Here is a 24,278-nt window from a genome sequence, read left to right on the forward strand (position 1 = left end):
TATGAAACCCAAAAGTTAAAGCATGGCATAGCTTGAGACCACAATAATGCACAATTTCTGGAAGAACTAGATCTATCCTCTACAAGTGTTCATCAGTAAACAGCACAAATTCTTATTTTTTTCTGCATAGAAAAAGACCTGAAGGCCTCTCAGTACGAAGGCAATACCCTTTTTGTATTTTTGGACAAATGCCCCCTCTGTAATATGCTAGGTTTTTAATTTTATAGTCTGATTACTAGATACCATGGTGACTATATAATGCACCACATTATTTTTTAGGGACAGTACTTCAGAAAGCTAAGTGAATCTAATACAATTAGCATTCATTTTGTCACAATCAGAGGCATACCTCTGAGTTTTAAGAAGACAGTAAGAAAATGGCATCGTCCCCTGTCACATCCAGGGTTACCATGTAACCCACTGAGTAAGGGGGAATTTAAGCTACTGCTGTCTATTGTGTCACAAGATAGAAACTTTAGGTGTGCAGAGGTACAGACAAACTGCTGTGATGCTTTAGAGACTGTCTTGGGCCAATGAAATGGTAAAGGTGAGAAGGCAGCACTATCTCTACTCAGCGCAATAAATAACCAGATTTCTTATTAAATAGACACATACAGGGTATTTTAGGAATTAACACTAGAAATTATAATCAGTTCCAATCACTTCACCCTCAGGCTAGAAAACCAAAAATCCTAAATCTAAGAAAAAACAAAGCAGCAGCCTCAGAGTACCATATAAGCCTATTAAAAATCAGTCTAGACTATAGCTCCAGGAATGTAAAAGTTATGAAAATAAACCAAATTTTACCATTAAGTATCTAAGCAAGAGGCTTCGTAATTCCCTAAATGGCCTGCCAAATCTAGATAGCAGTATGCAGTAATATTTAAAGAACACCTTGACAGTGCTATTTAGAACACAGATTATTACCGAAAACCTTTGAAAAGTGCAGATCCCACTTACTGAAGTTGCTGAAGATTAGTTGAAAGCTTGGGGTTTTGCCATATGGCCTACTTGCCTACATGTTATCAAAGGCTCCTATAGGATGTCTCACAAAATGAAGCCCAGATTCTGGAATATAATCCTTGCCTGGAATTGTGAAAATCTCTTCCTAAAACAGATGAACATTTTGTTTGTCCTCTTCTGAGTTTGTGTAGTTCTGGACATACTATTACCATGGAAAATTCAAGAATATTTGACAGGCTCTGTTAAAGAAACGTCTTAAGTAAAAGTTTAAATAAATCTCACACCTATGCAATGATTCAATGGATTTACAATTAGAAAACCCAAGCTCATGGAATTTTGAACCCAACACAATTTTTATTTTGCTGGATTGGAAGAGCAGACATTTGTCAGTATACAGGAGATCCTGCAAATTTCATTTAATCATACTGCATAATTCTCTTTTCTTAGTCTCAAACTGAATTTCAGTGGTTCAGAAAAATCTGAAATGCCATTTTTTTATATAAGATTTGTGAAGTACCTTTTTGTGTACATATATTACACACACATGCCTGTGTGCATGCGCTCACGTTCTCTTTGCTGTTATTTCACCATTAGGTTCTATATAAAAACTGCGGAGGTTCTTTGGATAATTTCTGATGGCTCAGAATACCCACTGAGTCTGAGAGCAAGCCAGAATTTCTGGAAACCTACATCGTCTCATTTTAATAGTTTTGAAAAACCTTGGCGTTTAGCTTTGAACTTTAACCAAGAAAAGTTGTATCTTATAAACAATGGCATTTGTTGATTGGATGAAGAACTAGATCAATATTGATTTTGGCAACTTCTTTTGGCTGGGTTTGCCTGAAGAAATATGCTGGTCGTGGTGTTAAAAAGTTATGTCAGTTCCTCAACATGTGCCTCTTTTTCTTGGAGCTTTGCCTGAAAATTAGTTTCCAGAGTTACTTCCAGAAGTTAACCTAGAGGCTATCTATTATTGTGAGCTAACAACAGCCTTCTGCTGAGCTATCACCATGTATGAAATAAAACCATTCAAGAAGACAGATTAAAGACATATAAAACAATGGATTTTTGTTTTTCAGAAGTGCTAAAGAATAGGACCCAATTTTTATTTCCTTTGACTCTCATTTGCACTTTTCTTCCAATTTAAAAGAAGCTGTATAAGTAAGTAAGTAGAGTGATAGCAACAAGATTTTAGGCATTTATGGCAATTGTCCAATCGACACAAAACAAAATAAGAGCCGTGTGATTTCCATGATCCAGTTCCTGATTCAAGAGCATTACTGTGAATGAACAAAAAGATACATTTCAGAGAAAATGTACCATTTTCATTTCAAAGTTTCCAATGAGAGAGAATCTACTACAAAGTGATAAGTTGCTACAATTACCATCACAACTAAAATTTTCATCTCATTTTGATCTGACTGTCTCTCATTTCAGCTTCCAACTGTTTGAGCCTCTGATATGACTGCTACAGGGAAGTGCCACTTTGAATGTGACTATCTATCTATCTATACATCTATCTACCTACCGATCTTCCATTTCCTGTATATGCTGTTGGTTCACATATCTTTCTCCTCTTGTGGTGCTCAGCCCTCTGATGTATTTCCAGAAAGCAATCATATCGCATCCCAGCCTTTCTTTTGCTATGATAAACAAGACAAGCTCCTTCATGCCTGCTCTACAACAGCAATTTACCCCATTTTGTCCAGGTGCCTGCTCTACTCATGCACAAGTCTGAATTCTCAAACATGAATGAACAGTTTCCAGATAACATCTTACCAATATTCTTGACAAATAGCATTAATATTTTCCCATTTTAAAAAAGAACTACCCTCACCTGATTCATTCTGAGATTACTTGTCTCTTTTTGCATTCAGGTCCCTTTGTTCCTCTGATTGCATCCTGTGGCTGACTTGCCTTTTCAGTTTTTTTATTATGCCTGATGAGGGACATCACTTTACAACACAAATTCATGTTCCTTGACCCAGAGGATGGAATTAATCTGTCTTTAGGCACTTTTGAGAAAGTGGTTTAGTCTGTCCTGAGAGAGGAGTCCAAGACAGGTGGGATAAATGAGCAGCAAAAACTCCCGCTTCTATATGTTGGATAGAGAAGCCTTGAAAACTGCTGTAGTGGAAAGTATTTCATCAACAGATTATGTGAATGTAGTATTGCATTCCTCCTCCTGTAGAAAAGAACAAAATCACTTACTAAACACTTCTAGATTTTCTGCATTATTTCTAATTTTCCTCTAATAATGCCTAAGTACATTGTTTGTGATCCTCTCTGGTCATTACTTTTGGCCCTTGATTTTATATATGGATATATGAAAAATTACAATTATCTGTGATGTCTGGGAATTGTCTCTTTACTCCCTCCTACTCAGAACCAAGGATATTTTCTTAATTTTTCCCATTCAAATTAATTATTTCTTAAGGCAATACAAAGGAGACAAAATAGCCCCCACTACTAAGGATGTACAACGTAATATATACTTTTTGAAGAGATATATATATATATAAAACTTGTCCAATTAACTGTCCTTTATTAAATGTCTTCACTTTCATTTAAGCATCAAGTTTATTTTTAGAAAGAAGTGTGCTGTTTCAAGTTTTTTACTGTTGGAAATCATTGCTTACGAAAATGGGTTATGAATCACATTATAAAGATTAAGTTTATGTTAAAGATGTTAATCCATAACAGTTTAAGGGTCTTGAATTTAAAGTAAACTATTGCACTTATAATAACCTATGAAATGACATTAATTTCATATATGTTATCTTTTTCCCCACTATCATGATGATACAATGGAATAGTTAGTTGTGACTATTTTAAAAAGCTAGATTTGCATCAAACTAAATCTGAGGAATTTTTGCACTGTATGTGTAGCTGCTTTTAAAATTTTCATTATGCAACTTTTTCCTTAAAGAATTCAAAAGTGTTTTACAAGCAAACAAACATTCCAGCTGCACATCAGTATCAGTTTATTCAATAAAGGAACACAGATAGCACTGAGGTATGAACAGGTCAGTTAGTTTAGGCAAGAGGTGGATTTCAGGTGGGATTTAATTAGGGGTTGGAATTTGACCAGTTAAATGTTACTCTTCCATAAACCAATGGAGAAAATGCAATGGCAATAAATATTCTGCATTTGGTTTTGCTTAGTTTTCCTTTGATATGAAGAATATGATTTATTATTAAAGCCTGCTTTACCCTACACTAGGACAACCAGAGTGAAGTGACGCATCAGTAGAGATGCTGTTAGAGTTCTTTTAAAGATTTTGTGATAACTTTTTCCATTCTCTGCAAGTTCTTTCATTATTCTAGAAATCTTTTCCAGTGTACACTCAGTTAAATGTAAGTTTTTAATGTAATGATTTCAAGACGAGAAAATTTTCTACAAGTAACCCTTTTTATTTTACAAAAAAAAATTCAGCCAGTTTTTTAAGTCCAGCACTTCCTCCAGTCATTGTGAGTCCGCTGTCTGAGTTTTGATCTATGCTAGTTTTGATGGCAGTCTATCTTATCAGTTTGAAGTGCTATGTAATAGAAAATTCTTTAGCATTTTACTCTTAAGTTTGCCTAGAGATCTGAAATTCTCTAACTCTCTTTTACCTGAAGTGGTGCTTCTGAATTGTGATGAGAGCAGAAATTATTTCCTTATTGCTCCAGAATTTGTCAGACATCTGTGGGAAAAAAATTTTCTTTTTTTCTTTCTCCAAGAGCCAAAATGAAATTTGTTTCCCTTTTTAGTTCTTACTTCTCTTGCCCCTGTCTTCTAAATCTTAATACATGTTAGAAAGTCTGCTTTACCAGGCCCAGTCTGTGATACTAAAATCAATCCATACTTCATAAGAATCCCTCAACAATTCACAGGTGACCTGTCAGCTATATAGTCATTATCTTGCTTGGCTTCTTTAATGCACAGTGTAGTTGATGCAGTAGTGCCATCACCACTGAGGCCAAATCAGGGCCATGGCCACAGCTTGTCTTGCTGGAGGCAGTGCCTGCACTGGATTCAGCAGAAGGAACAGTTCCCTCCACAACCATCTAGTTGGACCAAAGTGGAGCCGTTGGAGAAGACTTTCTTTCCTGCTGAGCTTTTAGGGGAAGCCTCAGATCACATCCTCTAGGTCTTGTACTTTTGTCTATTGGATTGGAAAGCCCCTTATCATCCAATTGTTTCTTGCTCAATGAGCACGACTTGCAGACTCTTCCCTAACTTTATCACCTACCTAATACATGGGTTGAGCTCCTTTGAGTCTTTGTATGTCCCCCAGTCCTTTAGCCAGTGTTGTGGACCCTCTTTGAGTTGTCTCCAATATGTTGAGATCATTCTTGAATGGTAAAAACAAGAACTGCACTATTCTAGAAGCTGTTGAAGCAATGCAGCTACAGAAACTCTTAGCCAACTCAATTGCTTGCCTTCTCAGGTTGGTGTCTTACATACAGAATTCCACCACTTAGCTCCACCCTCCTGATAAGAGGCAGAGAATAATCAATGAGATTATCAGTCATCTTTGAGATCCTTATCAAAGGCCCACAAAAATGAGACGTTCGTTCCCCAGCCGTGCAAAAGGCATGTTGACCCACACACCCAATGCCAGCTCGCAGTTCGGTGAGATTCAGATGCTTACTGGCTCCCCACCAGCTCCTGGGAGGGACTTGTGGGTGGATGGGAGCAGACACACACTTCAGCCACATGCTTGAAGCAAACAACTAGAAAACAGCCACCTTGAGGTGTTTTACAGCATGTACCTGCTGTACAATTTAAATATACCCAGAGAGACATTTGGACTCTGTTTAGCAGCCCAAAACTGTAGCCATATGGCTCCCAGAGAGAATATAGCTAGAAATACAGATTATAAACAGTCTCTTCACCTTCCAATATGAGATCTCTCAAAACTAGGCATGAAGGGCAGGCAAAATGTAACTAAGTTTAATAAAAATAATACAGTTCTGCTTCTTTATAGCACCAGGCAGAGATCATTCAATGAACAATTCTTATATCAAGTCCTCTTTTCTGGAAACTGATTGCTACAAGAGCTAATACAAAGTGGGACAGAGGCAGAGTAATAGCGCAGAAAGGTTTAAGAGTATGTTTGAATAGTATGATAAGCACTTGCAAGATTTCCGTTGGGTCTGGTTTACAGTATCAGCATGTGACGTTCTGGCAGCACATTGAGCTCCTGAGCCACAGGACCGACAGTCTCCTACTTTATCCCCATCCCTCTGTTTTTTGAGCTGGGTTCTGTTATTTTTAGCTTGAAGTGGAAAAAGGAAGTTATTCAGATCTTTCATCTGAAATTCACTAACTCTACATAAAAGAGTAGACTTCCCGGTTCATATATGGAGCAGGTCATATTCCTCTTTCACTATGACTGTGAGATCCATGATATAACCTCTACAAACCCCCTGCAGAGTAATTTAGACAGATTTTAGAGAAGTTGTTTACTTTTGCTAAATGTAAAAGGGCAGGGACTTGCTTTTAAAGACTGAAATTTTGCTTTAAAAGTGTCTTAGTAAGAGAAGGAAAATGAGTCAGTAACATGTGGAACATATATTATGTGTGAAACATCTTACCCACGCAAAGGGAGAGAGGATACAGAGAGGAGGTTTGCCTGCACTTTTGACATCAGGAAGCTCTTTTCTCCTTACCTTGCAGGACAGCATATTTCTTTGTTCATACACAAAAACAGTCATTGTGTGTATCCAATCTTCTAAATGAGCAGGCTACTCAATGACATCCTTCCATCTAGTGTGACTACTGTGAGTGGCATTGCCAGTATGATCTACCAATAGAAACTTTTTAAGTGGTCAAGGGAGAATCATCTGAGTTTCAGGATAGGTCTTAATATAGGGTGCCTCCCGTCTCACATCCTGCTGTGGTGGCAGCAGAAAAAGGAAGTGGCTTGAAAGCTTCTGACCCAGCCAGCTTTCCACTGCATTTGAGCCCTTCTGTAACTTGCAGAGCCCCAGCATCAGCTCTGTGATAACAGTCTCTCCCACTTCTCACCATGCCTCTGGACTACTGCATTCTCCAAACATGGATGTGACTAATAGGAGGGAAACAAGGTAAAAGCAGGACTGTGGATAAAATCATGAAATCACATTGCCAGCTGGCATTGCTCAGGTTCAAAATTCACAAAGTTGTCAGAGAGATCTGAGATACTAGACAGGTCTAGTACTCTTTACAAGAGCACCCACGTCTTGTTTGTCTTCTAACATTTTCCCCTTTATGTGTGTGCAAGGCAGGAGGAGGCTATTACTGCTGTCGTTTTACACCCAAATAACTGAGACCCAATGGTTATAACTTAGGCTGCCCAGTGCAGGGACACTTCAATCTACCCAACGTAATCATGTAGTAGCAAAGCAGGCACTAGGAAAACAACAGCCATGCTTGCTTGGCTACTCAGCCCTGCAGGAAAGCAACCTGTGCCTTGCTAATCAGATTGTCCTGCTTCCGGAAACCAGGATTGCTTATTCAGGGACTATCTTTTAGTATCTGAAACTTGGCTTTAGAAATTATCTCGATATGAAAAGTTTCAGAGTTGGCTTGGTCATCATTGCATGGAAAGGTACCCAAAGGAAAAGAATGGATCATCCTAAAAGTACTGAAGACTTCCAGAGGGCAGAGTAAGCAACTGTACCCACATCTGTTTGCCAAACTAACCCCAAACTGATAAAACGTGTGCTGTTCTGTCAATGGCTATGGAGACTCTCACTCACATGAAAAAGCTTTGACTTGGGCTCCTGAGTATGTCAATGGTTCCACTGAAGTTATACTGCTGTTTTCATAAGCAATTTATTTTCTGCGAATACCTTGGAAAAATTCTTAGAAGAGACTTAAATGAAGACAGTTTTGTAACTTGGCAAGCTCACTTAAAAATTCATTAGGGCTCATTTTCTGTTTTCCTTTGCAGAGTTCTGGTGCCTGTCGTCAATAGTCAAGGGAAGAGATGGGGGTTGTTTTGTTTTACTCTGATTCTACAGAGGAAAATCCTATTGGCTTCAGTGTTTTGCCATAAAATTTACTGAATTTCCCGTAGGAAGCCACAACTTTAAAATATTCTGTGCTGATGCGTTTTTAAGTCTGCCTGGATGTAAAATGTTTACATGAATTAACTTCACCTTTTGAGTACCTGAGACAGCAAAATTTCCTAATTAGAAAAGTTACATTCTGTGTTAGTCTTTCCTACCCATTGTGATTTAGTCCATATGATCAATCTATTTTCCTTATGTCATGGATTGCAGAGATCATGCAACCGTGGTGATTTAACATAGTGCCATGCTGTGTTTGTACAGAAACACTGCACAAGGGAGATTCCAAAGGGATTTTAGCAACCCCCAGCTAACACAGGAATTTGAATAACATTACTTGGCCATAGGCAAAAGAATTTCCTTTTGGCTGTTTTTCTCTCCAAAGAAAACACAAAAAGTGGAAGTTAAATAGTACTGTTATTAGAGCTTTGTTGCAACCAGAGAAAAAGTATTCACAACAGCATGCAGCTGAGAGACAGTTCCTCTGCTGGACCTTCATTTGCTCAGCCTCTTTCCTGGATTGAGGTCTTCATGGAGCTGCTCCCTCCCTTGGACCATGCCTGCACATCCCACTTCCTTTTCTTAGAATCCTCTGTATCATCGGGAATTTTGGAGGGCAGAGAGCAAGCAATGAAGTCAGTGTTGAGATTTTTCTATTTTAAGTGTTAAGTTACTAAGGAGATGCTTGGAAATATTAAGGTTTGCTCTGTGTGAAGTTCTAATGGAAATAAAAAGATGAAGACTGAACAATCCTGTCAAAAAACACACAAGCGAAAAAAGCCACCAAAAACTTCCCCTTGGCTGCAACCTGAATGCTGTTGGAAGCACCAGAACATAGCAGGTCTGTTTCATGCAGTCAGTAGAGCCAGGGAAAAATGTTAATATTTTCATAGAAAACATTTCAAAATAATCTCCCTTCTGCAACAGTTTTTGGGTTCTCATTTTTTTTCTGGTTTTCTCCCTTGCTTTCCTCCCATTTCACCTATACTGGTGAAAGAGAGCAGAAAGGTGGTAAGTGATCTAGCTAGTTAGATATGTAGGTAGGTATCTTGCAGTGTCAGGGCACTAAATATGCCTTGAGGTAATCAGGCCTGTTGAATTGAAATTCAGTTTTCAGTTCTTTCCTCCCATACACTCAGCACGTGTCAGACTTGGGCTGCAGTTCCAGTGAGTGGCATGCCGTGCTGAAGGCATTTATGCAGTCGTGCAGGAGGTAGCTAATGGCACAGTGTGACACTGTTTGCTGTCCAGCCAAGAGAATGTGTATTCCTGCTCCACTGTGAACACAAGACAGAATTGTCTCTAAACAGTCCATTCATTCTTTGACTGCCATGTATCAGCTGTATGTGTTGACTTGTGACTTAGTCTTGTTTCCATTTACTTCTCCTTTATGCTGTGCATGGACAAAGCAGCAGCAGATCCTCGAACAGTTCCCAGTTTTCATTAATGGTTCTTACGTTAAGTTTCTGTTCCTAAGTAACTATGCCTAAAACTGCTTTAGGCTTTAGAGAACTGGCTTACTCTTTTCCTTTAATTTTTGGATGTCATACTCTGATCGCATAAGGTAACAAGATCATAAAGCACTCATCTTCCTCTGTTAGACTGAGCTCCTATTTTAAGTCATTCTCCCCCTGGGTGCAAGGCTTTCTGTATTAAAGGTTGGTTCTTATTTTTAGACTCTTTAGAGACTGAAAATTGAAGGCACCCAAGATTTTTTTTCTTCTTCTCAATACTACCAAATAGATGTCCCAGGCAGCTGCATAAAATGACCAGGTGCTCTGTAAAAGGTAGCCACTGGTTCCTCTTTCAGAATTTTACAGATGTGAGCCACATGCGTAGCTAAAAGGCTTGGTGCTCCCCAGACCGCTTTGGCACTAGCGGACAAGGCTGTGCCTGCTGCAACCTGCAGCACCTCCTCACCCCACTCCACCTGCCCAGACCATGCTGCTGCCACAGATGCTCACATTCTGGTCATGAGACCCACCTCATGGCATTGCAGCCATACTAAGTATATTTTACTACTGGTACACATGGTAGCACTCAGTAGAGAAAAAAAGCAGGTTTTTGAAATGTGATTTAATATGAGTAACTGAACTGGAGAACGATGCACAGAAGCAGAGCTGGAAGGGATGCCAGCATATCTCGGAGAACACAGGCATGACTTAGGATCACAGGAACTCGAATGCTCGAAGTTCTAGCACGTAAAACTAAATATGAAAGGACCACTGGCTTTTCCTTCCATCTCTGTATTTTATCTTTCTTTTGGCCATTTGTTATGGTAGCTTCTCCATCGGCTACATGGAACATCAGATAAATTAAAAAACATGCAACTTGAAAAATACTAGTTTTCTGCCTTTTGGAGTGAAATGTCGTTTGTAACAGGGTAGTCCCTTGCACCACGAAGAAGTAATATGCACCAGAGGGTGACTGTTTCTATTTGAGAGTTGATTGTGTTACTGAGGCAAACAGTGTAATACAGACCAGCATTGAACTTTGAAGAATTTGAGAAAACTTTGAAAAAAATAATCTCTTAACAGAAAACTTTCTAGTCTATGTTTGGACTACCATTTAAATGGCTAATAAAAATCTGGCCATAAGCCCACTTCCCTCCTTCTCCCTCCCCCCCTTCTCCTAGTGCTGCAATTTACAGAAGCAAAAAGAGGAAATCTGATGATGACATTTTTCCAACTGTAGAACAATTTTTGCTTAGCGGCCCATGCAGTGTTCTTTGCATAATGTTCTCATGTCTTACTCCCTTTGTACAGGACAGTAGCAAGAAAAGGTTGCTGCAAGACTTGGTGTGCCTGTGCTAGCTTTCCTTCAGAGAGCAAGGCCAACGTGAAGGCTGAGGACCTAACTGCGTGGCTGTTAGCCAGGGTTCCAAGTTGCCCAGGCTGAACCCCGTGCTACTGCATGATCACTTTTGTGAATACCAGGTACACTGCCTAGGGCATAGCTAGCAGCTTATAGCTGACACTGTTGAGACTACTGTCTGAATATATCCTTAAGTTATTTCTGTTAATTATGAATTTTTAAGGAGACAGCACATAGCACAATGACATTTCCACAGAGATTTCCATCAGATGCTTTCAAGATATTTTGCCAAGGCATGTTTGTGAGAGGAATACACCTTTAGAAACTGGCAATTCACTGTCCCTGAAGCCCTAGGACTGCTGGTGTATCAGTGTTCGGTGGCCCTTTCTGATAGCAGACAATATCAGATTTTTTAGAAGACAAAAATATCCTTGTAAAATAGTAGTTTATTTATTTTTAAAGGAAACTAATAGTCGCTAAGTCACTGGACCAAAACCACTAATCCAAAACTAACAAAATAAGTTGCATGGACACACCAATGCCAAAACAACAAAAGTCTCCCTCTGTCTGTCATATAGAAGAGTTTATAAAGTCAGGAAAGATTATAAACAAAAAGGCTTAAGAGGTTCAGAGAAAAATGGTTGCTGAATGAAGTGCTGGGTGAGATGACATCTGAGAAATGACAGGAATGGCCCAAAACTGATGAGCAGGTGATTTGGCTTACTTGGCAAGCAACAAAATGATAATCCTTATTTCCTTATTGCCCTTTTGTGTCCATCATTTGATGTCAAAAGGGCTAAAAGGAGTGAGATTTACATTCATGGCACAAAATGCCCACTGTCTGCTGGGACCTGAGGGTTCTTTATGGCATTGTTGGACCTTAATTCTCCTAATGCTGAGATGATGTGGGCAGACAGTTGATGGGAAGGATCCAAAAGATAACTCCATTTGTACTAGCTTCTGTTAACTTCTGAATGATATCCAGCATACGAGGCTCAGGTTCCTGTTCCCAGCCTCTCCCTGCTATCTGCTTTTCCTTCTCCAGTTCAGTTAATCTTTCTCTATTCTTGCCATCTGTTTAGTTAGTCTGTCCTAAACTGTTTCCTTTGCAACACTGCTGCAATCCTGCAACCAGCAAGATACCAAGAGCGCTGCCTTTGACAGCCCAACAACTAGTGTAAATTTGCCAGGTCTCAGAGTGGCTGATAAGGCTTTCTGCTACTTTTTTTTTTTTCTTTAGCAGCAAGCTTGGAAGGAATAGAATGAGAAAAGGACTCTTGTGCTGTTTTGCTGTCCTGTTCTCCCTCTCCTCTTAAGTTTGGGGTGGTTTTTTTTTGGTCATGTGTTGTCCTGAAGAAACTAGGAGTCAGTTTTAATTAAGTATAACAGAATCACCTTTTCTTTGTTCTACCAAATGAACAGTTAACACCATAAAAGATTCAGAACAAGTGAGCAGAGGAATCATGACAAGAACTTGCTAAATGGAAAGGTAAAAAGAAGGAGGGTTAACTTCCTTTCCTTCTTTGCCCACATCTCTAAAAATGTCCAAGTGATTAACAGTGACTGTCAGCACGCCATAAAAGATCATGTTAACACCTGTGAATCTCTATTCCCAACTGTTTAATTGAAGAGAACTCAGAGCAAATGTGCCTCCTCTGCTTCTGCATTCTTTATTGACTGCCTGTTTGTGCCATGGCTGTAATCAGTGCATGTGGCACAATGCACGCTCCAGCCTTAGTATCTTATTTAGAAAGGCAGTTAAATTCTCTGGCACCTGTGTAAGAAAATTTCCCAGCTTCTGATTGCCCATGATGAAGGGGACAGAACCTCTCAGCCACTAACTTCTTCTTAATCATTTTATGGCAATGGAAATTTGGCATTTATACCTGTTTCAAATATGTTCCCTTGAGTCTTTTTCTTTTTAGAGAATCCTACTTTTTACTTCCTTTTTCAATGAGTTCAGCTAATGACAAAGCATAGCCAGGAAGGGTGACTGGAAAATTGGAATTCTGTTTCATTAAACTGCATCTAGTTTCAAAATTCATTTCTGTATGCATGTGAATACAATCCACAACCTTTCCACTGGTAACAAAGCACAACTCTGTGACAAAGCCCCCAGAGAAGGTTCATAGTGGCTGCACTCCCCAGGAAAGGATGAGAGCCCTCTGGAGAGCTTTCACCAGCCAGACTGGGGTTGGAAAGTTGATTTTCCACACCTGGGAAAAAGCCAAGGCTTTCTCTTACTGTATTCTCTCCTTCCCTCCATGTATCATCTGGAGAAGCTATTTTGCCAAATTTTGTTGAACTGACATTTCAGTGTTTGAATACTGCAACAAAATGACATTTTTCTGACAAAAAAAGATTTGTCAGAAGACTCTTCATGTTTTATAGCTGAGTGCCCAAATAACGTTCTCTGTACAATTCATTATTGTATAATCTTTTTTGAGAAGCAGCCCTCTAATTTTTTCTCTCATCAGTTGTGCTGAAAACAGTCTTGACACTTAAGAATCAGGTCTTTTATCCCACAACCTTGACAACACAGCTGTAGAAAAATAAATTGACAGCACAACATTTAAGAAAACTGAACTGTAAAACAAACCCAACTCATAAACGTGAATTAGACTCACTTCTTTCTAAACTCTTGTGTTTCTTGTGTTCTTGTGAATTAGACTCACTTCTTTCTAAACTCTTGTGTTACAAGTATTACTTGTAAGGTTTCATATGCGTTACTTAGCATGGAAAAAAAATATTGCAAACAACTAAGCTATAGGTGAAACTTGGGCCAGAGACAATAAAATGTGTTCTTATTGTAGTTGAACTGGCAGAGTAGCCCGTTCACCTCTGAAAGCTGGAAATGTTCCCTCAAGTATACTGTGACATACTTTAACCAGCATAAAATGGAACTGCCACTGAAAATATAGATCTCACTCTTTATGCAGTTTATATTTCTCTTTCCCACCTTCATCTCTTGTCTATATGGTCCCTTCCTGCACAAACAACAGGATAGCTTTAGCTGAGCTTCTCCCTTGATCTTGTTCACCATGAGGTCCCCCAAGCATGTGTGACAGGAAAAAAGGATGGAGCAGAACTGGGAATGAATGAGCAGCTGGAGACAGACAGAAGAAGAGTTTTTATTCTAATGGCAATGCCAGGTTAAGGAGGATTATGGCATTTGCTGCTGCATGGTGGTTTCTCCCAATAAGGTCACCAGCAGCTGCAAATTGCCCTATAGAAGTAGAGTTACGTGGAGACCTGTTTTTTATGTGGATTTTCCCTCTGTGTTTTCAGTACAACAGAAAGGAAGCATATTTGGACCATCCTGAGAAAACCCATTTTCCAATGTAGCAGATGGCCATGAACTCTTTAATAGGTGCTTGGCATCCCCCAGGCCCAGGCTGTATTATATCAAAAGTAACCTTTCTGGCACCTACAATGGCAGTGTGTGACGTGCAGCCTAACACTGGATTTCACCCTTCCATCAGATTTTGGAAGATTCACATACCTATTATTTCTCCAGCTATTGGGAGTGGGAGTTACATGCTTAAATTCTTTAGCTGAAAAAATTCCAGACTATTTTATTGACTAAACAGTATTGTTCCTCTAAAAAAAACACATACAAGATATAAATGCAGATGAACTGTTAAGTAATTTCCAATAGTTTTAAATACTTACATTCATACCATGCTTGTACACTTTTTTTCGTTGGAATACATTTTGCACTCATTAGCAAAGATGCTATTCCATTTAAGTCAGTTGGGGCTTCTCTGGTATATTTTAGAACAGAACTGGAGCCAAGATATGTATCTTACTCAGTTCATTAGACTCTCCAGTGCTGTAGATTAAATAAGCAAGTATGTCACTAAATCTGTTCAGCATTAAAATGATACAAAATGTATTTTTCTTCTTCCAGCTAAATACTTTTCTTCAAATCTGAACCAGATGGAAACACAGTGAGTTATCTGCGATGAGCTCATCTGGTCTTCTGAGTGGAATGTCCGACATTTGGTCACACATCTTGAGATGTGAGTTAGGGTCTGAATGGGGAAACTTTTATCATCTTATGTTTACTCTTGTGAATAGGCTCATTAGCTTCAATGGACAACAAGTAAAATAAATGACACGCACACACAGAGCAAGACCATGCAGGATATGTTTCTGTATAAATTCTCTCAAATGTACTTCACCTTCCCAAAGACAATTGACCCACAAAAGTCCAGCAAACACGGTAACTGGAAACTCAGCATCAAAATTAGTTAAGAAATCTGGAGCAGTTCTTTTATTCTGTCTTCCATTAAACCTGCTTTTGTTATGTTTATTTGGCAGACTAATATTTCTGTGGGCACACTGACTTGTAAGTCTTTTATGAAACCAAGCATACTGTTGTCATTTGACTAATTTAAAAAAAAAACAAACCAGGCATCAAAATTATTTCTTTTTATAGTTATGGAAAAATTGTGAGGGGAGTTTACAAATCTAAACTGGCAGGTATTAAATCCCCTTGTTTACAAGATTAAAAACAAAGAGTTCCAATGAGAACTTGCTCCCACATGGCAATGCTACGTTTCAGCTGTAGGGTCATCTTCTGTTGTCAGGTACACTGAATGCTGCAGTGAAACTGCTCTTATGTGAAGAAGTACCTGTCCTTTATTAGCACAATCAAGCTAATCTTGCCTCACTGAATTCAGGGGAGCTTTGCCATTGCCTTCACTAAGGCTAGAATTTTACCTTTGCTCAAGAGTTGGAATATGAAATGGACTGAGCTCCCACATCTTCGGAAAAGTAAATGAGACCTGAAAGTGCTTAGTGCCTTGTCTACATTATGCACATCCAGTTTTTAGGCAGTCTGGTGATCGCTGCTTAAGGCTAATTTACCAGGCTTCCTGATAAGATAAATTAGCATAGGTGGATCTCCTTTCCGTGAGAATTAAGCTGCTTCTAATAGTTAGACTGAACAGGTTTGGTTCTTTACACTGCATTGATCTGGGGCCAGCATACTTTTAATGTGTAACTTCCCTCACTCCCATGAGCAAGCTGGAAGAGTCTGTTCTGTGGCAATGAAGAACAGAAAACCTGTATATTTGAGAGAGCTTTAGCACCCATCTGCCTGAAAGTTTCTCCAAACAACTATAGGTTTTTGTCATTGGGGCTTTTTTTTTTTTGTTTTCTTGTTTTAGGTTATTTTTAAACACCACTTCTTGCAGTCCTAGAATCAGGACTCACTCAGGACATCACAGAACATCAAACATCAGAGAAATTCAAACAAAAAGACTTCTATCAGAATGGCCCGACTTTATTCCTCCTATAACTCCACTGCAGTTCAGTAAGTATTTGTTATTTCCCTCTTTTGGAAGGAAGACAGTGAAAACAGCTATCTTTAAACAAAATTCAGGCTCATAAGACAGCTTTCTATCCTGAAGAATTCAGAGCTTTTGCAGTTTGTTTTTTTAATCAAAATCAGAGACACAAGATCTGATTTGTATTGGCTAAATTCCAATTTATTCTTCTTGCCTAATGTTTCCTCCTGGCTGGCCCTGCATCTTCAGCTGTGTGTAGCCAAGAGGAATCACCAGGCATAGAGACGTTAGTGGAATTTAAACTGACTGCATCTGGGCCTTGGTGCCTTCATTTTGTGACTTTCTTATTTGATATCCCTGAAATGTTTGACAGAGGCTTAAGAGCCCGTGGACCAAGATCTAGATTATTACTTGAACAGCAAAAGATGAGACAGAGTATTCTGAAACATAAATGAATTTGCACATGAACTCAAAGCTGAATTAATCCAGCAGAAATGTCTCTGTAGAACTTAATGGACACCAGAAAGAATGAAAAATAGTGGGATTCAAAAAATAAAATAAAATCATACTTACTGGAGCTGTGGACATTCTCAGGATAATTAGTTACATATGTTTTGGTTGTGCCCTAGGGTAAAATAAGTTCTGGGATGAGGTAATAAATAAATTAAATGTGGTTTTGGAAATAGTTATCCCTAACTATCCAAAATGTCCATTGCTAGAAGAATTTGGATGCAGCCGACTTTGGAAATCTGAAAGGACCACAGAAACAATTTTTATAAGAGCAACAATACTGCAAAGAAGACACCACAAAAACTGAAGTCAGCACAATCTTGAATGCTGCTGATTGATGCACCGAGTTAATCTAATTGATACATTTTGGAAAGATTTGTTTGAATAAGCTAGGTAATTTGGAAGTGAGGTATATAATAATGTACCCCCACATAAAGTCATCAATTATCATAGCACCAACTGAAATACTAGCTGCATCTTTTGTTCACATGGATGAATTCTATAAATACTGAATTGCTTTCCACTGCCAACACCCCCCCCCCTTTTTTTTTTCTTTTTCATTTTTTAGAGTGGAAAATGTAAATACAGCTTAGCTTCACTTATCATGTCATATGTTCACTTACTGCTGTTATTCAGCCTTGCTTGCAGTACCTCTAGAGCAAACATTTTTAACTATTATGGGTCAGATCCAGATTAGATTCTGTCCTGCCCCTGTGATGAAATGTAGAACCTGCTTGGCCCAGCCACTCTAAAAAGACAGATTTTAAATCCTTGACTAATCACTAGGCTTGTACTTAGTGCTAATTTCCATTTTCAGTGGAAAAAGAGAAATTTCAAGGATTTCACAACAATCTGGGGCTTTATTTGGTCTTGTAGGGGCAGGGAGCTATCAGTGAATTTACCCAAGTCTCCTGAGGTTTTGGTTAATTGTGTAATTTCCTTCTTATATGGCTGATTAGCCTCACAAGTTGTTCATCAAATTTTCCAGAGGACTTCATAGAGTTCTCACCATTTTAGTTGTATTCTTGGGCTGGACAAAAAATATTAATAGTTAATCTACAGGATCAAGCTCATTTCTACGTGTCTTTGCTATAAAGTCAGCTATTTAGTTGTTTGACTCCATTTTAGCTCTTCTCATTCCTCCTCCGTTAGATGTAGGACAGTTCCGGACTGGCAACTCCATAAGAAGAGCCTCCAAAAAAAAAGGATTCTCTCAGTGGGAAATGGGAACCAGCAAGTCCTGAATCTGGTGTATGTTCCCAGTGCCTCTTTAGCAGTTTATTAAACAAATGTACAAATCAAGGTGAGGCCATCTTACCACTCCCTGCCCCTTCGTGCCAGTTGAAGCCTTGGCCCAGTCAGAGATAACGGAAAATTCAGATTACTCCAACACCCAGAGGATTGTACTTAAAGACTAGACTTTAGTCTCTTCTTAGTCAGGAGTTCCCTAGTCTTTGAATCAGTGAATTTTAGCTAAAAGATCAAAACAATAATTAACTTCCAATTCTGCCTTGCTGTTCTTCCACTTATTCCATTTGGAATAAAAGTGTAGAAGTTTTTAATTTCTCTTTTTAACTTCGAACAAAATACAGGGATGCTAACATTTTACACCTTTAAACTATTGTCAAGTCCTAAGGAGTAAAAGGAGAACCCAGAAATCCCCTGAAAAAAAAATTAAAGTTTTGGAATGTTATAAACTGGTTTTTCTCATCCTGAAAAATTCAAAACAACTACAAGACTGAAAAAAAAATAATAATGGTTTAAATCATTGTCTTAAAGGAATGATTTCCAGAACCTTACAGCTAGTCCTATCAAGGACATAGATCTTCAGATTGCCACTGCCTTATCTCCTACATCTGAATGTTCCTTCTTTCCCCATTATGCTGCTCTTGAAGACACAGCCATGCATCTTGTTCTTAGAAATCCACGAGTAAAATTATGCATGGCCACCAATTGCCCATCACAAGAAGTCATAGGACAACATCAGTTCCATTTTCACCATTTGGCATATATTTACTTTTTAAAAAGAAAATTCAAAAAGCGCTAAATCTACCAAGTTTTCCATACCTGATAAATACCTGAAAATAGTGCAAGTTCATCACTGGCCAGCAATGGATCTAGTGTTTTAGTCTACCTTATGCCTTAGGTGACTATTAGCAGAAGAATTTTTCAGATGGACAATGGCCAGGTCTTCAGTCCTCTGCCTTTAATACAGTCACTTGCTTTAGGGAGGAAGCTTTGAACATCTACCTTATGAAGTCAGCAAAAATTTAGCCTCATTTCAGCATCTGTATATACCTATACAAGGCCACTAACAGAATCTAGCTGAAGTATTTTGCTCCAGAGTCAGGTCCTCTCTCATCTGGGTAACTCACATGAAAGCTGGAACCTCTCTTCTTTATAAGTAAACAGAGATGTCTAAGAAATGAAGTATCCAAGCAGCATAAAAAATCAAGTATTTAACCGAAATCTTGAAAGCAAGTAACTACAGGCAAAAGATATCATGGAAATTCTCAACACAAATACACAGCCATCAAAATAACAAAAGAAGAGATTATTATTGCTCTACAAGACTAGCAGAGGTAGACAAAAGACCTGTGTTTCAAATAAGGAGTTTAATCAGTCTTTGCTTGGCTACTTACCTCATCTGAAAACTGTTTCAGCTGTGGTAAGCTTTTACTTCAGACTGACTAACTACCCACAGCTTCTCCCCTCTTCTTGTCATGAGATCAAACACTACAATTTTACTTTGCATTATTTACCAAGGTTAGTCAAACCTCATGAACACACATACACAAAAGAACATATTGCTGATGCTAATTAGCAACAACTGATAGGAACACCCTCACAGATTAAGAACCCAGTGTTGAATCTTTTCTTAAAACAGGTTTTTCTAGAACTTCCTTTAGAATACAGGTTACAGCTGGAAAATATTGTTCACTTTATTAAAATTATTATTACTATTACCAGAGCTTCCAATGCAAATCTGATAGTTTGCAAGTTCTAGTTTCGTTTCCCTGGTGCCTGTGTAGCAAACACTTTATTAATCAGCTTTCTAGAAAAGCTTGGAAGGAACAGGGACTCCCCCAGCACTGCCTCTGAGCAACAGCATAACATAGAAAAGTTGTTCCAAGACTCAAATTCTTTCTCCAACCTTGCTTACTGGACACCCATGCAATCATGCTGTTAATCCTTTAAGTACTGACTATTATTTGCTTATTTGGTATTTGTTCCATGCACCTCCTAATTACTTCTCTTGCAATGTCTCTTTGCTGACAGACTCACTTTTCAAGCTCCCTAAGCCTCTGATCGTTTCTCCTTTTTTCACTGGTCCCCTATTCCTATATATTCAAGTACCCACGGTAAGAATTCTGCAAGCAGGTAACTAATGAATCAAAGAGGAAGAAACTGCCCACTTAAGGTCATTCCAATTGAATGCCTCACTGCTGAGTTCCTCAGCTTTTTCTTCTAGATGTGAAATTGTTTGGGGTGATTAATGGATTTTTAAAATCAATATGAATATTCACTTTGAGCGTGAAAGCTAATACAGGATGCTTGTGCAAGCACCTTAAACCTAATTTACGTGGACCATCATCTTACTGGGGAGAATATGAGGTGTTTATTAACACAGCCAGAAATTCTGAATAAAAAGCTGTGTTCATTTTCTGTTAGGAAGGTTCCCTCCAGAAGATCTTCTGATGCATTTGTCCAGAATCAGGCTTACAGTAATACTCATACCTAAATCCACATCCCACTAAATACCCTCAAAATGACCTTTATCTGAAAGTAGTATTAAGAAAATTCATCATATTCGAAGGAGAACAAGGACTGCGCCTACCTCAGAAGGCTGCAGGTCAGTGGGGGATCAGAAATACTGCTGGTTGACTCTCCTGTTCCTGTGCTCTTCCCAGGCTGCCTGAAGTTGATCACTGTTCCTAGTGGATTTTCCTCCAAAGGTAATGGGCCTTAGCCAGTCCCTGAGAAAGCTGAATACCCTCTGCCCGTGACCTCCCAGCAAAGTACGTAAGCAAAAGAAAAACTGGGGAGAAAACAAACAATGATGGGGGGCAACAAATGAAAGAAGGGGAGAGACTTTACGGTCATAGGTTAGAAATGAAAAAACAGTATTTGGAGATGGAAGGAGACAACAGAGGACCCTTCCAAGGGTCCCTGAAACCAACGAAGGAGCTGGTGGATGTTCTGCAGCAGTGCTCTGCCCGAAGACATGACAGATGAGAGAATGAAAATAGACTCAGGTCCCTGGCATCCCCATCAGGTATCCCCTCCTGAGGCTGTGACAGAGCAGCTGAAGCACAGCAGAGGAAGCTGATGGTGAGGTATCCTACAACCTGGTGGTCTTGGGTTGAGGCATATAAATCAAAAGGCAGGGTGAAAACTGAAAACAAAACATGATTAAGAGGTTTTGGAGGAGCCTTAAGAGGGACTGCCATGTGGTAAACTCAATACACCTGTACACTGTGGTCTTCCAGTTGCCACAGAAAGGACATGTGTCAAGGGACCCACACAAGCTGCGAAGTAGCCCATGTCATTATTATAGAAGCACTTCCACATAATATCAGATAGATGCTAAAGCTAAAAAAGTTGTGTGAGCAACTATATTTTCTCAACTGAATTTACACAATTTGTCCAAAGCCACTGAAAAATCACCTTTAATAGCAGTCACCATCTATGATCAATCAGGATATTTCTGAAACATATTCAAGGGTGTTTCAGAAATATGAGGTATTGTGGGTAGAGGTAATCTGGACTCTGTGCATAAGTGAACAGTCACAAAACACATTAACCATAGTCGGTGACTAGCGTTAGGTTAGAGTTAAGCAGTTTTCTACAGGATTGCACTTTACAGTGGTAGGAGGGAAGTAATCTTAATCACATAAGTAGAACAAGTACCATTCATTCACTTCTTGCCATAATAATATGTCAATATCTGTAGATCTTGCTCCAGAATTCTGTGTTCTGAGCAGCAGCAACTTGCAGTAGTGCAACTGGTAGAACTTAAGTAAACTAGGATTCATAACTACTAGATATGGGGCTATGCATTGTACCATTCATAATATATTAGAAGTTAATGATCATCTTGATTTTTTTTACAGTATTGAATGTAGGGCTTTAGCACAACTCTTTTTTGGCAGAGAGCTGCTGGTGTAGTTGCACCACCAGACTGGCATTCAAAAGATGTAGGCTTAGCCACATGTTTCCTGTGTGACTTTGTAGAAATTGCTTAATCTCTGTTTCTCAACTCCTCATCCATGAAACAGAATTATTTCCTTCTGCCACGGGAATGTTTATTAAAACACATGTATTAATGAGCAGGTACAATGGTGACACAAACTATAAAATGGCACTTAGGAAAATGTTAGTATTAATTGAACCTGACAGTGAAAGCTCTCTGTATTCATACCTGTAATTTATTCCTAACTTCATCCCACTCTACAGTTTCTGCAGGCCTTTGCTAATACTCCAGTGGTAAACTTTTTATGTTTCTGCTTAATTCCCTAGAGAACACTGCAAAAATAGTGTTTATCTAGATAGTATTCTATCAGGATAATGTTTTTGCTATTTCTTCCAACATGTTGTGGTTAAAATACATGAAACATATTCAAAGTAGAGGATCATCAAACACTATTTACAAGAGAAATGAAGTATCATAGGAGGAAATAATCCCACAAAAAATTATCTCCTTCAACAATCTTTGCCAGTGGTAAAAGTATCGTTGAAAATTTGTCCAATGTGAAATTCAGATATGTTAGAGATTAAACTGAAGGTCATTTGATAAGCAGAAAACAAGTAAATAGATTATAGCAATGGGACCTTTGATTATAACAATTAGATAGCAACTTGATTTAAAAATGCTTTGGTTACGCCTTGAATATATTGGATCAACTCTTTTCATGGTGGGTAAGGAAAATGGAGAGGCAGAGTGCAGGATGATGTAAGATTGCACAATTGCTCCACGTGGAGTGAATCTGCTCTAGCACTGAGGAACCGTTTGAGGAAGCTGGGAAAAGGAGAAGGGTGTGGCTGGTGAAACCATGTCTCTCAGAGCCATAACCACACGTTTAAAATAGTATTGAAAAAATATGCTCTGGACCATCTTTGTTGGTTTTGAGTGCAGTAAGCTTTCTACATAACTTTAAAACAAGCATGCATACAGAAGGAGAAATAGGAGCCATCAGTGGCATAAAGTTTGTCCTTAACTTCCACACTCCTCTCAGTTCTAGGCAAGAAGGACCTTCCAAAGCCAAGACTCCACGTAGTTATTGTCTAACAGATCCTCTCTAGTGATGCACAGAGACATAGAAAATGTCTATTATTGATTCCATAGAAAATGAAAGAACAGAAAAACAAGGGAAAATACTCATCCATAACAAAAAGAAACGTGTGGGCTTATGCATCATGAGTATAGGTAGGTCACAGTCAGCAGGAACATAGTATTCTGGTAAAATAAGTTTCCACTTTATTTTTATTGAAGAAAAATCTCAGGACAAGAGATTTTTCAGCACTAAAGAAATAAATCAAACCATGCAACTAAAAGCAGTAGCTTTTCTAAAGGTCTGCTTCTAACCAGTTATTTAAAGGGAGGGGAAGTAGACATGGAACTGCCACAATCACAGCTACCGTCTGAATCTGAGAAAATGCTTGAAGGGACAGTAGAATGACAGAATGAAAACAAAAGAGATCCTCAGAGTGATCCATCTCAAAATAGGTCAGAAGGCCCTTATGTCACTTAATTTCTAGCTCCTATTTCAAAACGGTTCAGAAGGCCCTTTCCAGAGGGCAGCAGTCCTGCATCTAACAGGCTGAGTCTGTTCTAAGTAGCCATGCAAGAAACTTCTTTTCTACTTCCGTATCTGCTGCTTTTTTTGTTTTGATTGACACTCAGAGGTGATACCAAGTCACGTACCCTGACATGACACTGGGATTTGAGGTTTTAATTGTATGGAGTCAGTGCAGTTTTTTGATCAGTTATTAAAATAAATGGAGTCCTGAACAAACAGGTACAAGACAGCACATCAAACAAGTGGAAAAAATATTTTCATGCTTTTCTCACTGTTGTAGATCTTTCTATATTGGATATGGTATTTACATCCTTAAAATTGCTAGGAGAGGGCCTGCCTGAGTCCTCTCACTGAGGTCTCACAGACTATCGCTCATCTAAATTCTGGACTGGACTCATCTGCCTTATGGCAGATATTTGCACTCTCCTAAATGCTGGCTCAGGGTCATATAAGCAGGTCATTCCCTGAAAAGCTGCTGTTTTTTCAATGTCTGTAAAGGAAAAATTAAAAGAGTCACAGAATGGTTGAAGTTGGAAGGGATCTCCAGAGGTTATCTGGGTCAACGCCCCTGCTCAAGCAGGGCCACCGAGGGCCAGTTGCCCAGAACCTTGTCCAGGTGGCTTTTGGACATCTCCAAGGATGGAGACTCCACCACCATTCTGGACAACCTCTTCCAGTGCTTGGTCACCCTCACCCAGTGCTTGGTCACCCTCACAGTGAAACATTGTGACATTCAGACATTCAGAGGGTTTGTCATTGTTCGTGCCTATTGCCTCTAGTGCTGTCAGTAGGTAGCACTGAAAAGCCTGGCTTCATCCTTCTTGCACTTTCCCTCCAGATATTTATATACATTGAT

At 39.0% G+C, this 24,278-nt stretch overlaps 2 long non-coding RNA genes across 2 annotated transcripts in view; one reads left to right on the forward strand and one right to left on the reverse strand.

The window, feature by feature from the left end:
* Positions 1-2,148: 2,148 nt before the first annotated feature.
* LOC308063385 lies at positions 2,149-13,463 on the reverse strand. The gene is made up of 2 exons (XR_013927951.1): positions 2,801-13,463; positions 2,149-2,243 (listed from the first exon to the last, which is right to left on the reverse strand). It is a non-coding gene; the product is annotated as an uncharacterized lncRNA (long non-coding RNA).
* A 30-nt stretch (positions 13,464-13,493) lies between these two features.
* The window catches only part of LOC308063383, a 55,826-nt gene continuing 45,041 nt past the window's right edge, over positions 13,494-24,278 (forward strand). Inside the window, exon 1 of the long non-coding RNA XR_013927950.1 lies at positions 13,494-16,138. This is a non-coding gene — a long non-coding RNA (uncharacterized lncRNA). The remainder of the gene's footprint in view (positions 16,139-24,278) is intronic.

This window comes from Falco punctatus (genome assembly GCF_963210335.1).
Source record: "Falco punctatus genome assembly, chromosome: 1".
Classification (NCBI taxonomy): Eukaryota; Metazoa; Chordata; class Aves; order Falconiformes; family Falconidae; genus Falco; species Falco punctatus.